The sequence below is a fragment of the Odocoileus virginianus genome, chromosome 18 (assembly GCF_023699985.2).
Source record: "Odocoileus virginianus isolate 20LAN1187 ecotype Illinois chromosome 18, Ovbor_1.2, whole genome shotgun sequence".
In the NCBI taxonomy this organism is placed as follows: Eukaryota; Metazoa; Chordata; class Mammalia; order Artiodactyla; family Cervidae; genus Odocoileus; species Odocoileus virginianus.
In genome coordinates this window covers 29,751,899-29,762,976 of record NC_069691.1, presented here as the reverse complement: position 1 = coordinate 29,762,976, position 11,078 = coordinate 29,751,899, and the positions used below count along the sequence as shown (strand labels likewise).

The following is an 11,078-nucleotide window of genomic DNA, read 5'->3' as shown; positions in this document are numbered from 1 at the left end:
AGAAATAGGGCCTACCAGTTCCCAAAGGTTGCCAGATTCAGCAAATAAAATCAAGGCTGCTCAGTTAAATCCGAATTTCAGATAAACAATTTTTTAGTTTATAGAAAGTGAAAGTGAAGTTGCTCAGTCGTGTCCGACTCTTTGCGACCCCATGGACTACTAGGTTCCTCCGTCCATGGGATTTTCCAGGAAAGAATACTGGAGTGGGTTGCCATTTCTTTCTCCAGGACATCTTCCCGACCTAGGGATTGAACCCAGGTCTCCCGCATTGTAGGTAGATGCTTTACCGTCTGAGCCACCAGGGAAGTGTATCAGAATTTAGTGTATAAGAATATCCCAAATATTGCCTGGGGCAGACTTGTGTAAATGAACGCTTCTTTTTTTAAAATCTGACATTGCAATTAAACGGGGCTTTCCCCCAGCAACCTCGCGGAGCCCACTCCCCACATCCCAGCCGAGCGCCCGCCGAGCTGGTTTAAACCCCGGGCCGGCCGGCTGGGCCGCGCCCCCTGATTGGCCGAGGCGCGCCCGCCGCCCCGCCGGCCGCAGGCGTCACGCAGCCCGGGCGGCCCGAGCCTCGCGGCCGCCAACGCCGCCGCCTCCGCGGCAGCCCCGGTCGGCGCAAGTGCGGCGCGCGCAGGGGGAGGGGGCGACGGCGGCTGAAGCTGGCGTCGGGCCGCCGGTGGCCGGGCGGGATTAAGTTTCTCGGTCGTGCGGGAGCGTCTGTGCGCGTCCATCCCGAAGCTCCTCGCCGGGCCGTTACTTCGGGACAGAAGAGAGCAGGCGAGGCTCCCCGCGTCCCCACCCTCCGCCCCTTTAGCGTTCCCGCCGGGGGCGGCCGTCGCGAGCCGGGTAAGCGGCGCCGGGGCCCGGGCCGGGAGGCCGGAGCGCGCCCCCGCGGCCTGCGCGCGCCCCGGCTGGGAAGGTGCGCGGGGGCCGGGGGCCGGGGGCTGGGCGCTGGGGGCGGGCGGCCGGAGGGGTGCGCTTGCCCCACCCCGCGCTACCGAGAAGCCGCTGCTGCTTTGGCTCTTGAAGGGGAGTCTGGAAGTTTCCTTTGCGACTCGCCGGGTTCCCGAGCGGTCTTCCCGGTTCTTTCAGCCACTTCCCTCCTCTTCTGCTCTTGTTGACTCTAAGAGGCTGAAAAGTTTCATCTTTTCGTTCGCCTGGAAGGGAATAGTAAGGGTGCCAGGGAGGGGAACCCCGGGCCTGGCACAGGCGCCTGTTGCTGTTCGCGGCGCTGGCCGCGCCCCAGGCCGGACGCCCACTCCATCGCTCCGCGAGGGTGGGCAGGGGATGGGGATGCGCCCCTAGACTGGCGATCCTCGCCTCGGCTGCAGCGGGGCACCCAGAACGGGCGGCTCACTGGTACCCGCCCCCATCTTCACCCCTCCCCCTAGCGCCCGTGCCCTTAACATCTCGTGTCCGCGTTGGTGGGAGCATTTTGCTCTCTCCTCCCCCTCTCTGCCCCCCACGCCGAGCCCGCGTCAGTGGGGCGCCTTTGTCTGCAATTTCGCAGCCTCGGGATGCCGGATGTTTCTAGGGAAGCGCTGCTCTGAATACGCTGTGTGTGTATGTGTGTGTGTGTTTCACCGGTGGTGATGGTGTAAATTCTTGCTTGCATTCTTACAGAGGCACAAAGGCTGGGCTATTCTTTCCTGTAGATCGCGTGGAAACTCAAGCTGGGACTGCGGATAGGAGGAGGGGCCGTGCGAAGGCCGGAGGTGGCCGCCGCTGCCCAGTGTCCGGGGGCGAGTCGAGGGCGGCGGGAAGTCTCTCTCCATCTCCGCGGTTGGGGGTGCTGAGGTCGCCCTACTAGGGCAGAACCAGGGTATGGGTGCTATGTGGCTTGGGCGGAATGGGAGCGGGTGGCAGCTAGTGTTTCAGAGACACCAGATGAGAGGACCTTACCCTCACCAGCCTCGAAGAAAACCTCTCCAAGTTCTTTTGATGTCGAGAGAGGAATAATCTGAAAAGTGGCCAAACTTGCTATCCAGTTTTGTTGGACAGGTGTGGAGTAAACATCCCTTTTTGTGTTTCTCTGGACATTTCTCATTTAGGTTGCCTTTTAAGAATAAATAACATCTAGTCTGAAAAACTTACAAGGTGATGCAGTGGGATTTCAGGATTACATACACATTTGGGTGTAGGTGACTAAAGTGAACTTTTTATAAGAATTGCATCATCTAAATTTGCTTAATACTTGCTTTACCCTTTGGTAGAATTTAGGCAAAGAGGTGAATTAAAAAACCCCACAAAACTTGAAGTTCTTTGGCTTGAGTTCTAATGCAATGCAAAGCTCAAGATGAATGCACCTGCACCCTTGCCTGAGGGAGGGGCTGGAAGCTTTGGAGGCTGGTGGAGATAGTTTTGTCTGGGATGCCCAGATTTCCTGCTTGCTAATGGGCTAGTTTACAGATCGGCGACATTTATCTAGACTGGACAGTATTGCACACTCTGCTCCTCCAGTTGACAGGAGGATCCTTAAAAGCAGAGATATGTAAACTTAAGGGCCATGGGCCAAATCTTTCTGCTGCAGCCTGTTTTTTCCCCCCTAAAGTTTAAGAGCTTTGGATAGTTTGTACACTTTTAAATGGTTGAAAAATGCAATCAAAAGAATAACATTTCATGGCATGTAAAAATTATATGAAAATTAAGTTTCAACGCCCATAAAGTTTAATTGAAGCACAGCCACGCTAATTCCTTTTTCTGTGATGCATCCTTATTGCTGGTATCTGCTTTCACAGCAGTGACTGGTTGCATAGTTGAGATAGAGATGGATAGCCTTCAGAGTCTGAAAAGTTTGCTGTCTTACTCTAGAGAAAAAGTTGCCAGTCAAGATCAGGCTTCGGAAGTATTGCTTACATACTCCCTCTTGTGATGAGTGTATTGTTCAATTTCATTGCCTTTTAGGTCCTGTTTCTGGTATCCTAGGAACTAGCAGACTGTTCCCCAATGGTTGGACAAGTTAATGTGTTGGATTTTCTCATTTCCATGTTTCACTCTCAAAAAGTTTTCTTAACCTTTTGGCATCTTTCTTGTTTAGAGTCTAGCCTAAAGTGGGGTTTCTAATTAGCAGCAACTATATATTTAGTTATCTTGAGTTTAACAGAGATAGCTATATCTCAAGGTGCTCTGCAGTGAGATCTGGTGACTTCTAGTTACTCTGCTACCTGAGCAGTATTGAGAACTGTATCTTTGTTTATTTATGAAGAGAGAAGCAGAGGTTAGGGGGTGTCATAAGTTCCTTTCCACAGGCAAGTTGTCACCTACGCAAAGGTAGTTTGGGGGCTCCTTAACTCATCATCGGTCGTCTTACCTACCTCATTTGTAAAACAAACAAAAAATCGATGAAGTTTATCTCAGCGTATGACTACTAGATTGCTCACATGTAATACCTTCCCTCCCATTTCCTTGGCTTTTTTCAGTATTGCTTTTCCCTTCACTTGTTTCTGGTTTCCTTTCTTCCTTTAACACACTGCTTCATTGTATTGCCTGAGCCCAGGGGTGGTTGTTGCTGGGGAAGGGAGAGGTGGAAGTCAGGTTTTGTTGTGTTCCAAATTTCTGGCATGTAGGCAGTGCCCTGTTTGGTCCCTGCAGTCCTCTTTGCATGTCAGGTAACTTTTGAATGCATATATATGGTGTCAGAGTAGAGGCTGTCCCCAGAGTTGACTACATGTCTGCCAAGCTTGGTGCTCTAAGATATTTATGGAAGGCCTTGAAATGTAATTTCACATTGATTCAGATCTTTAGCTGCTGTGGTGAAGAGGCTTTGCTTTCTAAAGAAATGCACCCATTGTCTAGGGTTTAGATTAAGGGATTCGAAGCTGGGGAGTCGCAGTGAATTGCCTGGAAGATACTGTCCTGTGTTAAGAGCAGATGATTTTTCTCCAGATTACATCTGAAGTCTGATGTCATAGATTTGACTCAGGTTGAGTTGCTCCATTTTGTATGTTTACAATATGCACAAAGCCCTCTGTGCTTTTCATAAAAGATCTTAGGGCAGGGATAACATATTGGATTGGAAATGTCCCTGTATGTTAGTAGAGCAAGCTACACATCTATCAGCCAAAGATTCTGTAACTGAATGAAGAAGTAAACACGTTCCCGTACAATTCAGGACTGCTTGATGGTGCATGTGAATGATGGTATAGCACCAGTTGTATTTTGTAAACAGTCATATGTGCCTTAAAACACATTTGGCCTAAAGTAGCAGTTTATTTGATATTGTTATTAATGCATTGTTACATAACATTATCAACCCCATATTTATAACAAGAATGATATTATTTTCTCTTGTAAATTAGTTTCCTGCATAAAAGAGCATCAGTTTAAATACAATTGGAAATGACATGTAGTATGGTAAAGTTGATACACTGTGCTTAAATAATGATAGTGGGATTCCACATGGGCGGGGGCTTCCCTTGTAGCTCAGACAGTAAAGAGTCTGCCTGCAGTGCGGGAGACCCGGGTTCAATCCCTGGGTTGGGACAATCCCCTGGAGAAGGAAATGGCAACCCACTGCAGTATCCTTGCCTGGAAAATTCCATGGATGAGGAGCCTGGTGGGCTGTAGTTCATAGAGTCACAAAGAGTGGGACATGACTGAGCGACTTCACTTTGATTTTCCACATGGACGGATAAGAATAAGGAGATGAATTGTTTCTAGATAGAGAAAACTGATATCTTTGCTTTCCTGTGAGACACTTCCCAAGAAGGTCTAAGATAGTCCTGCATTGAGTAGATAGTAGTAGGTTAGGAGATAGGAGGAACTGGATTAGGCCCTGGAGAGAGCACCAAATAAAGACAGTGTTCCTGAAGATTACTGTTACATTCTGAAATACTGGAGGTTAGAACTTCAGCATATACATTTGGGGGGAGGCACAGTTCATGATAGATTCTTACAGACACTGTAAGGCTCTCTCAGACTGTAGTTTGTAAACTCGTGAGACCTTGAAGAACTGGGCTGTTTCGGCGTCAGGGAGGGAAGTCCTGTAGGAGGCTACTGTGGTGGTGTAAGTAAGCATTACTGTGGTAATTTGATATTTGGAAAGAAAGGAAAACTGTCATGTGAGGAAAAAGGTATCATCTTTGGTCTGAGGCCACTCGTTTTGTCTCTTCTGAGGTTCACTGGGAAATTGGCCTTTTCTTTTTGTAGACAGAATTAGTTTTCTTTTTAAGTGTTTCGTAAAAGCATCAGTTTTCTTAAAATATTTATTCTCTCACAAAATGAGTAAAACATTAAATTTGGCAAAGATGAACTATTAGCATTGTCAGCATCTCGTGATGGTTTTGGAGTGTGATTAAAACAGTATAATTTGTTATTTAGATTATACTGGCCTGACAATTGTATGTATATCCTGTGCACATTTTGTGGGCAAGTATTTGGCACAGTCTTTTTGCCCCCCAGAAATTTATTCTTCATTTTGAGAAAATATAATTTAAAAAGTAATTTATATCCTATATCCTAAAAGGAAAACTTTTTCGAAGTGATGAAATTATATTTGTTAGAGAAATGTTAAAGCAGTTCTTCCAAATTTGGAGAGCTGAGTTTTTTTTTTTTAAAGGTAAAACAGTACTTAAATTCCGGCTTTTTTTCTTCTTGCTTATGGTGGTTAAATTTGTTTGGTCTAGGGAATTGTTATCTTTATCTTCCTTTTAGTTTTATTTACATCTGCAAAATCAGCATTCATTATTATGCTGTTGTAAACCTCTCTACCTCCATATCTGAGGTGCTGTAAATAAATGCAGGAGGGGAAAGTGAAAAGTGAAACACTTGTAAGAAAGGAAAAAGCAGAAACATCAGTTACTAGACAACAACAAAAAAAAACAAAAGCTTAAGGAAAAACCTATTTGCTTTGTGCTGATGATTTAATGTTGACAGTAAGAATATGTTTTGGAATGCTTTTCATTTACTCTATTAGTTATGTTTTAAAACTAGTTACAGTAAAATACATAGGATAGTTTTTCTTTTAGTAACTTATTTTGATGATTAAGAAAGCACATTGAAAAATATGGGTGACATAGATAGGTGCAAAGAAGCTGAAAACTTAGCTATAGTTCTCTCCCCTCAGTGCTACCCCTCCCTAAAGAACAGAAGTATTTTGTGAAATGAGGACGCCCAGCTTGTTTTGATATACAAATGAACAAGTACAACTGTTGATCAGTAGTTTTCACTAATTGTCGTTCCTCTCAGGATAATTTGAGATTATTAAACATCCATACATTTGAATTGACGTTAATAGCATCCCTTAGAACCAGTGTCTCTTGACTCTTTAAGGAGGTATAATATGGCTGAGCACCATGAGGTACACAGGACACCAGTGGAGAAGGCATGTTTAAATCTTGATCTGGGCTTAAAAGTAAATATTCTTATAGACCTATAGTTAATTTTGGATTAACTTTACAGTATGTAATTAGGTGGGGCCTCACATGCCTTGCTTCAGGGACCTAGCTGAAGAAAATGATAATGGGAATCTGTTATCCAGTGCTCATAAGACATCACTAAACGGACAGAACTGTGGCAACAGAACCATAAATACTAAAGATTATTCTAGAGTTGAAAGGGTCCTCTCTGATCTGTACAAGGAATGGCTAGCTTCTCTTGTATGTTGCTAGTTCTCCCCTTCACCAACAGGTCCAGTTTGTCTAAGGCTTTACTGGATAATGTTGAAAAGGTTTAAGTCAAGTATCCCCCATCCTCCCTGCATCCACCCCAGGCTTTTGAAGGTAATTTGTTTTTTTAGGAAGTCAAACATGAAGTCTGCCTCTAGGCAATATTTATTTCCGACTGTAGCGCTGGAGGGGCCTCATCTATAGGACTCAGTGTAGTTTTGACTGACATTGACCCCCCGCTTGCTATTTCATTTATGATTTATCTGGGAGTGGTGAATGTAGTCATGCTGTTCCCTTTTAGAAAAAGTACAGCGCTGAAATGCGTTTTTATACTGATTAAATCTGCAGAATATACATATATATGTGTGTGTATTCATCCCTCTTATCAATTCAGCTCAGTCTCTCAGCTGTGTCCGACTCTTTGTAACCCCAAGGACTGCACATGCCAGGCTTCCCTATCCATCACCAACTCCTGGAGCCTACTCAAACTCATGTCCATTGTGCTGGTGATGCCATCCAACCATCTCATCCTCTGTTGTCCCCTTCTCCTCCTGCCTTCAGGCATTCCCAGCATCAGGGTCTTTTACAATGCGTCTGTCCTTCACATCAGGTGGCCAAGGTATTGGAGCTTCAGCTTCAGCATCAGTCCTTCCAATGAATATTCAGGACTGATTTCCTTTAGGATGGACTGGTTGGATCCCCTTGCAGTGCACTGGACTCTCAAGAGTCTTCTCTAACACCATAGTTCAAAAGCATCAGTTCTTCAGTGCTCAGCCTTCTTTATGGTCCAACTCTCACATCCATACATGACTTCTGGAAAAACCATAGCTTTGACTAGATGGACTTTTGTTGGCAGAGTAATGTCTCTGATTTTTAATATGCATTTTAGGTTCATCATAGCTTTTCTTCCAAGGAGTAAGCGTCTTTTTAATGTTATGGCTGCAGTCACCATCTGCAGTGATTTTGGAGCCCCCCAAAATAAAGTCTGACACTGTTTCCACTGTTTCCCCATCTATTTGCCATGAAGTGATTGGACCGGCTGCCATGATCTTAGTTTTCTGAATGTTAAGCTTTAAGCCAACTTTTTCACTCTCCTCTTTCATCAAGAGGCTTTTTACTTCTTCTTCACTTTCTGCCATAGGGTGGTGTCATCTGCATATCTGAGGTTATTGATATTTCTCCCAGCAATCTCGATTCCAGCTTGTGCTTGATCCAACCCAGCATTTTGCATGATGTACTCTACATATAAGTTAAATAAGCAGAGTGACAATACACAGGCTTGGCGAACTCCTTTCCTGATTTGGAACCAGTCTGTTGTTCCATGTCCAGATCTAACTGTTACTTCTTGACCTGCATACATTTTCTCAGGAGGAAGGTCAGGTGGTCTGGTATTCCTATCTCTTGAAGAATTTTCCAGTTTGTTGTGATCCACTCAGTCAAAGGCTTTAGCGTAGTCAATAAAGGAAAAGTAGATGTTTTTCTGGAACTCTCCTGCTTTTTCAATGATCCAGCGGATGTTGGCAATTTGATCTCTGCTTCCTCTGCCTTTTTTAAATCCACCTTGAATATCTGGAAGTTCACGGCTCATGTATTGCTGAAGCCTGGCTTGGAGAATTTTGAGCATTACTTTGCTAGCAAGTGAGATGAGTGCAATTGTGTGGTAGTTTCAACAGTCTTTGGCGTTGCCTCTCTTTGGGATTGGAATGAAAATTGAGCTTTTCCAGTCCTGTGGCCACTGCTGAGTTTGCCAGATTTGCTGGCATATTGAGTGCAGCACTTTCACAGCATCAGCTTTTAGGATTTGAAATAGCTCAACTGGAATTCCATCACCTCCACGAGCTTTGTTCCTAGTGATGCTTCCTAAGGCCCACTTGACTTCGAATTCCAGGATGTGTGGCTCTAGGTGGGTTATCACACCATTGTTTTTATCTGGGTCATGAAGATCTTTTTTGTACAGTTCTTCTGTGTATTCTTGCCACCTCCTCTTAATATCTTCTGCTGCTGTTTGTCCTATACCATTTCTGTCCTTTTTTGTGCTCATCTTTGCATGAAATTTTCCCTTGGTATCCCTAATTTTCTTGAAGAGATCTCTAATCTTTCCTATTCTATTGTTTTCCTCTACTTCTTTGTACTGATCATTGAGGAAGGCGTTCTTATCTCTCCTTGCTATTCTTTGGAACTCGGCATCCAAATGGGTGTATCTTTCCTTTTCTCCTTTGCCTTTAGCTTCTCTTCTTTTCTCAGCTATTTGTCTATAGCCATAGCCATATGTCTGTCAATGTCTTTGTCTGTCTAAACAGCCCTCCTAGGCATGGATTTTTCTCCCTAGGCTGCTCTGTTAAATTCAATGAATATCTGTTTGGTGCTAAACTCAGGATGTTTAGGCTCTCCCCTTTTCTCAAGGAGTGGGGAGGGCTTGTGTAAGTATTTTACTGAGATTAATGTAATTCGTAGTTCACATATGATAAATTTCACGTATTGAAATTGTATAGTTTGTTGCGTTTTGGCCCTTGTGAAACCATCCTGGCAGTCAAGACTGAACATGTCCATCCCTGGCAGTTTTTTTTCTCATGCCCCTTGGTAATTCTTTCCTGCCTCTCCTACTTCCCCATCTCCAAGTAACCACTGATCTGCTTTCTGTCACTATAGATTAGTTTGCATTCTCTAGAGCTTTAAATAGATGGAGTCAGACAGTGCGTTCTTTGTGTCTGACTGCTTTGACTCTATTTTGGGTTCATCCGTGTTGCCTTTACTTGTGGTTTTTTTTTTTTACTGTTTATTGCTGAGTATTAATTCATTATATGAATATACCATTCAGAGTTTTTTTTAATAGTTCAGAATTCTCTTATACTTCATTGTCTTGTAGTGTGCTTGTTTGGTTTCAACTGTGTTGGGTCAGACTTTTGTATTTGATAGTTTTATTCTATCTTCTTAAATTCCTGTCCCTTTAGATCAACATAAAATCTGAATACCCTTATTTAATGTTAGTTGAAGTTTCAAAATATGTAAGTTATGTTTTGTTTAAAAAAAAAGCCTGGTAAATTGTAAAATAAAGAGTTTTAAATTTTTCTAATTTTTGACTGTGTCAGGTAATTAAAAAAAAAGTTTCATGAGCATTGAGGCTTTCCACAAGCTTTTGTAGATGACGTTGTGAAGACACTGTTAGTATTGAGCCCCAAGCTTTATTCCAGAGTACTTGTCTAGTTCTCCTGACCCTTTTGCATATTTTTGGTAGTTCTTATAATGTTTGAAAGATTTATTGGTTACTTCTTTTGACAACTTTATATAACAATCATATAGTGAATTGGATAACAGAGGAGCAATCTGTTGCCCGAGTTATCCAAATAATTGCCCTCAGTGTATGTTACACCTAAGATCATTGGAAACACCAAGAATTGGAGAAGGGATGGTCATTATTTTTTGAAAACACGTTATTCTTACTGGGGTCATTCAGATTTCTCAGGTCATTTTTAACATTTATATGTTTGTTGCTACTTTCTTATCACTTGATTGAAATTATGTGTAACAACAAAAACTACAAACCCCAGAACACCACCATTTAAAGCAGGTATACTCTCTGGATTATTATTACAAAAGTAAAAGTTGGTTTATCATCTTAATTTTAACAGCCCTTTAAGTGCCATAGTAAAATATAGTTAATGTATGTGATTAAGTAGTAGATGGGTTAATTAAGAAGCAAATAGTCATGTTTATTGAAAGAATAAGGTCTTTTAAATTGTTTTTAGAGAGAAAATACAAGGTTGTTAGGATGGCCTTAGTGAGTCCTATGGAATTACATAAAGTAACGAAATAGTGTAGCCTGTTATAATTATCTCTGAATTAGTAACTAAGGGATTGAATTGGCCCACACTTTGCTTATCTTATATGGCTGAGGTTTGTGTTTGAGTAGACTTCTTTATATGATTTTCCCTTATCTGAATAACTTGGAATCTGGCCAGCATGATGTAAATTATCTTTTCCACTGATTTTCCTCAATGTGTCTTCAGCAGTGTAGACTACTGCTGCCTGATGAGCTTATCAGCTGGTTTAGAGAGTGGCATCTCTTTGCTGTCAGAGGGATACAGCATTCTCTCTAGAGAGTTTTTAGTACACATTATGAAAAACCTTGGTTTCAGTTACTGTGGACAAACTTTAATTTATTTTGAGTGCATATTCAGTTAATGGAAGATCTCGAGGTGAATTCGTTTTGGTTTAGTATGGAGGTATATAAGAGAGCATGCTCACTGATTTTTAAGATTTTTCCCCCCATGTTTTGCATGCGTGTCTGCTCAGTCGTGTCCAACACTTTGCGACCCTGTGGACTGTAGCCCACCAGGCTCCTCTGTCTGTAGGATTTCCCAGGCAAGAGTACTAGAGTGGGTTGCCATTTCCTACTCCAGGGGATCTTCCCTAGGAATTGAACCTGTGTCTCTTGCATTTCTTGTGCTTGTAGGCAAATTCTTTACC

The 11,078-nt window shown here is 43.2% G+C and overlaps 1 protein-coding gene across 9 annotated transcripts in view; it reads left to right on the top strand.

The window, feature by feature from the left end:
• The first annotated feature begins 569 nt into the window (after nt 1-569).
• The window catches only part of MPDZ (multiple PDZ domain crumbs cell polarity complex component), a 160,749-nt gene continuing 150,240 nt past the window's right edge, over nt 570-11,078 (top strand). For all 9 annotated transcript variants that reach the window (XM_070480511.1, XM_070480517.1, XM_070480514.1 and 6 more), the window contains exon 1: nt 570-852. The gene's annotated coding sequence lies outside the window, so the exon portion shown is untranslated. The remainder of the gene's footprint in view (nt 853-11,078) is intronic.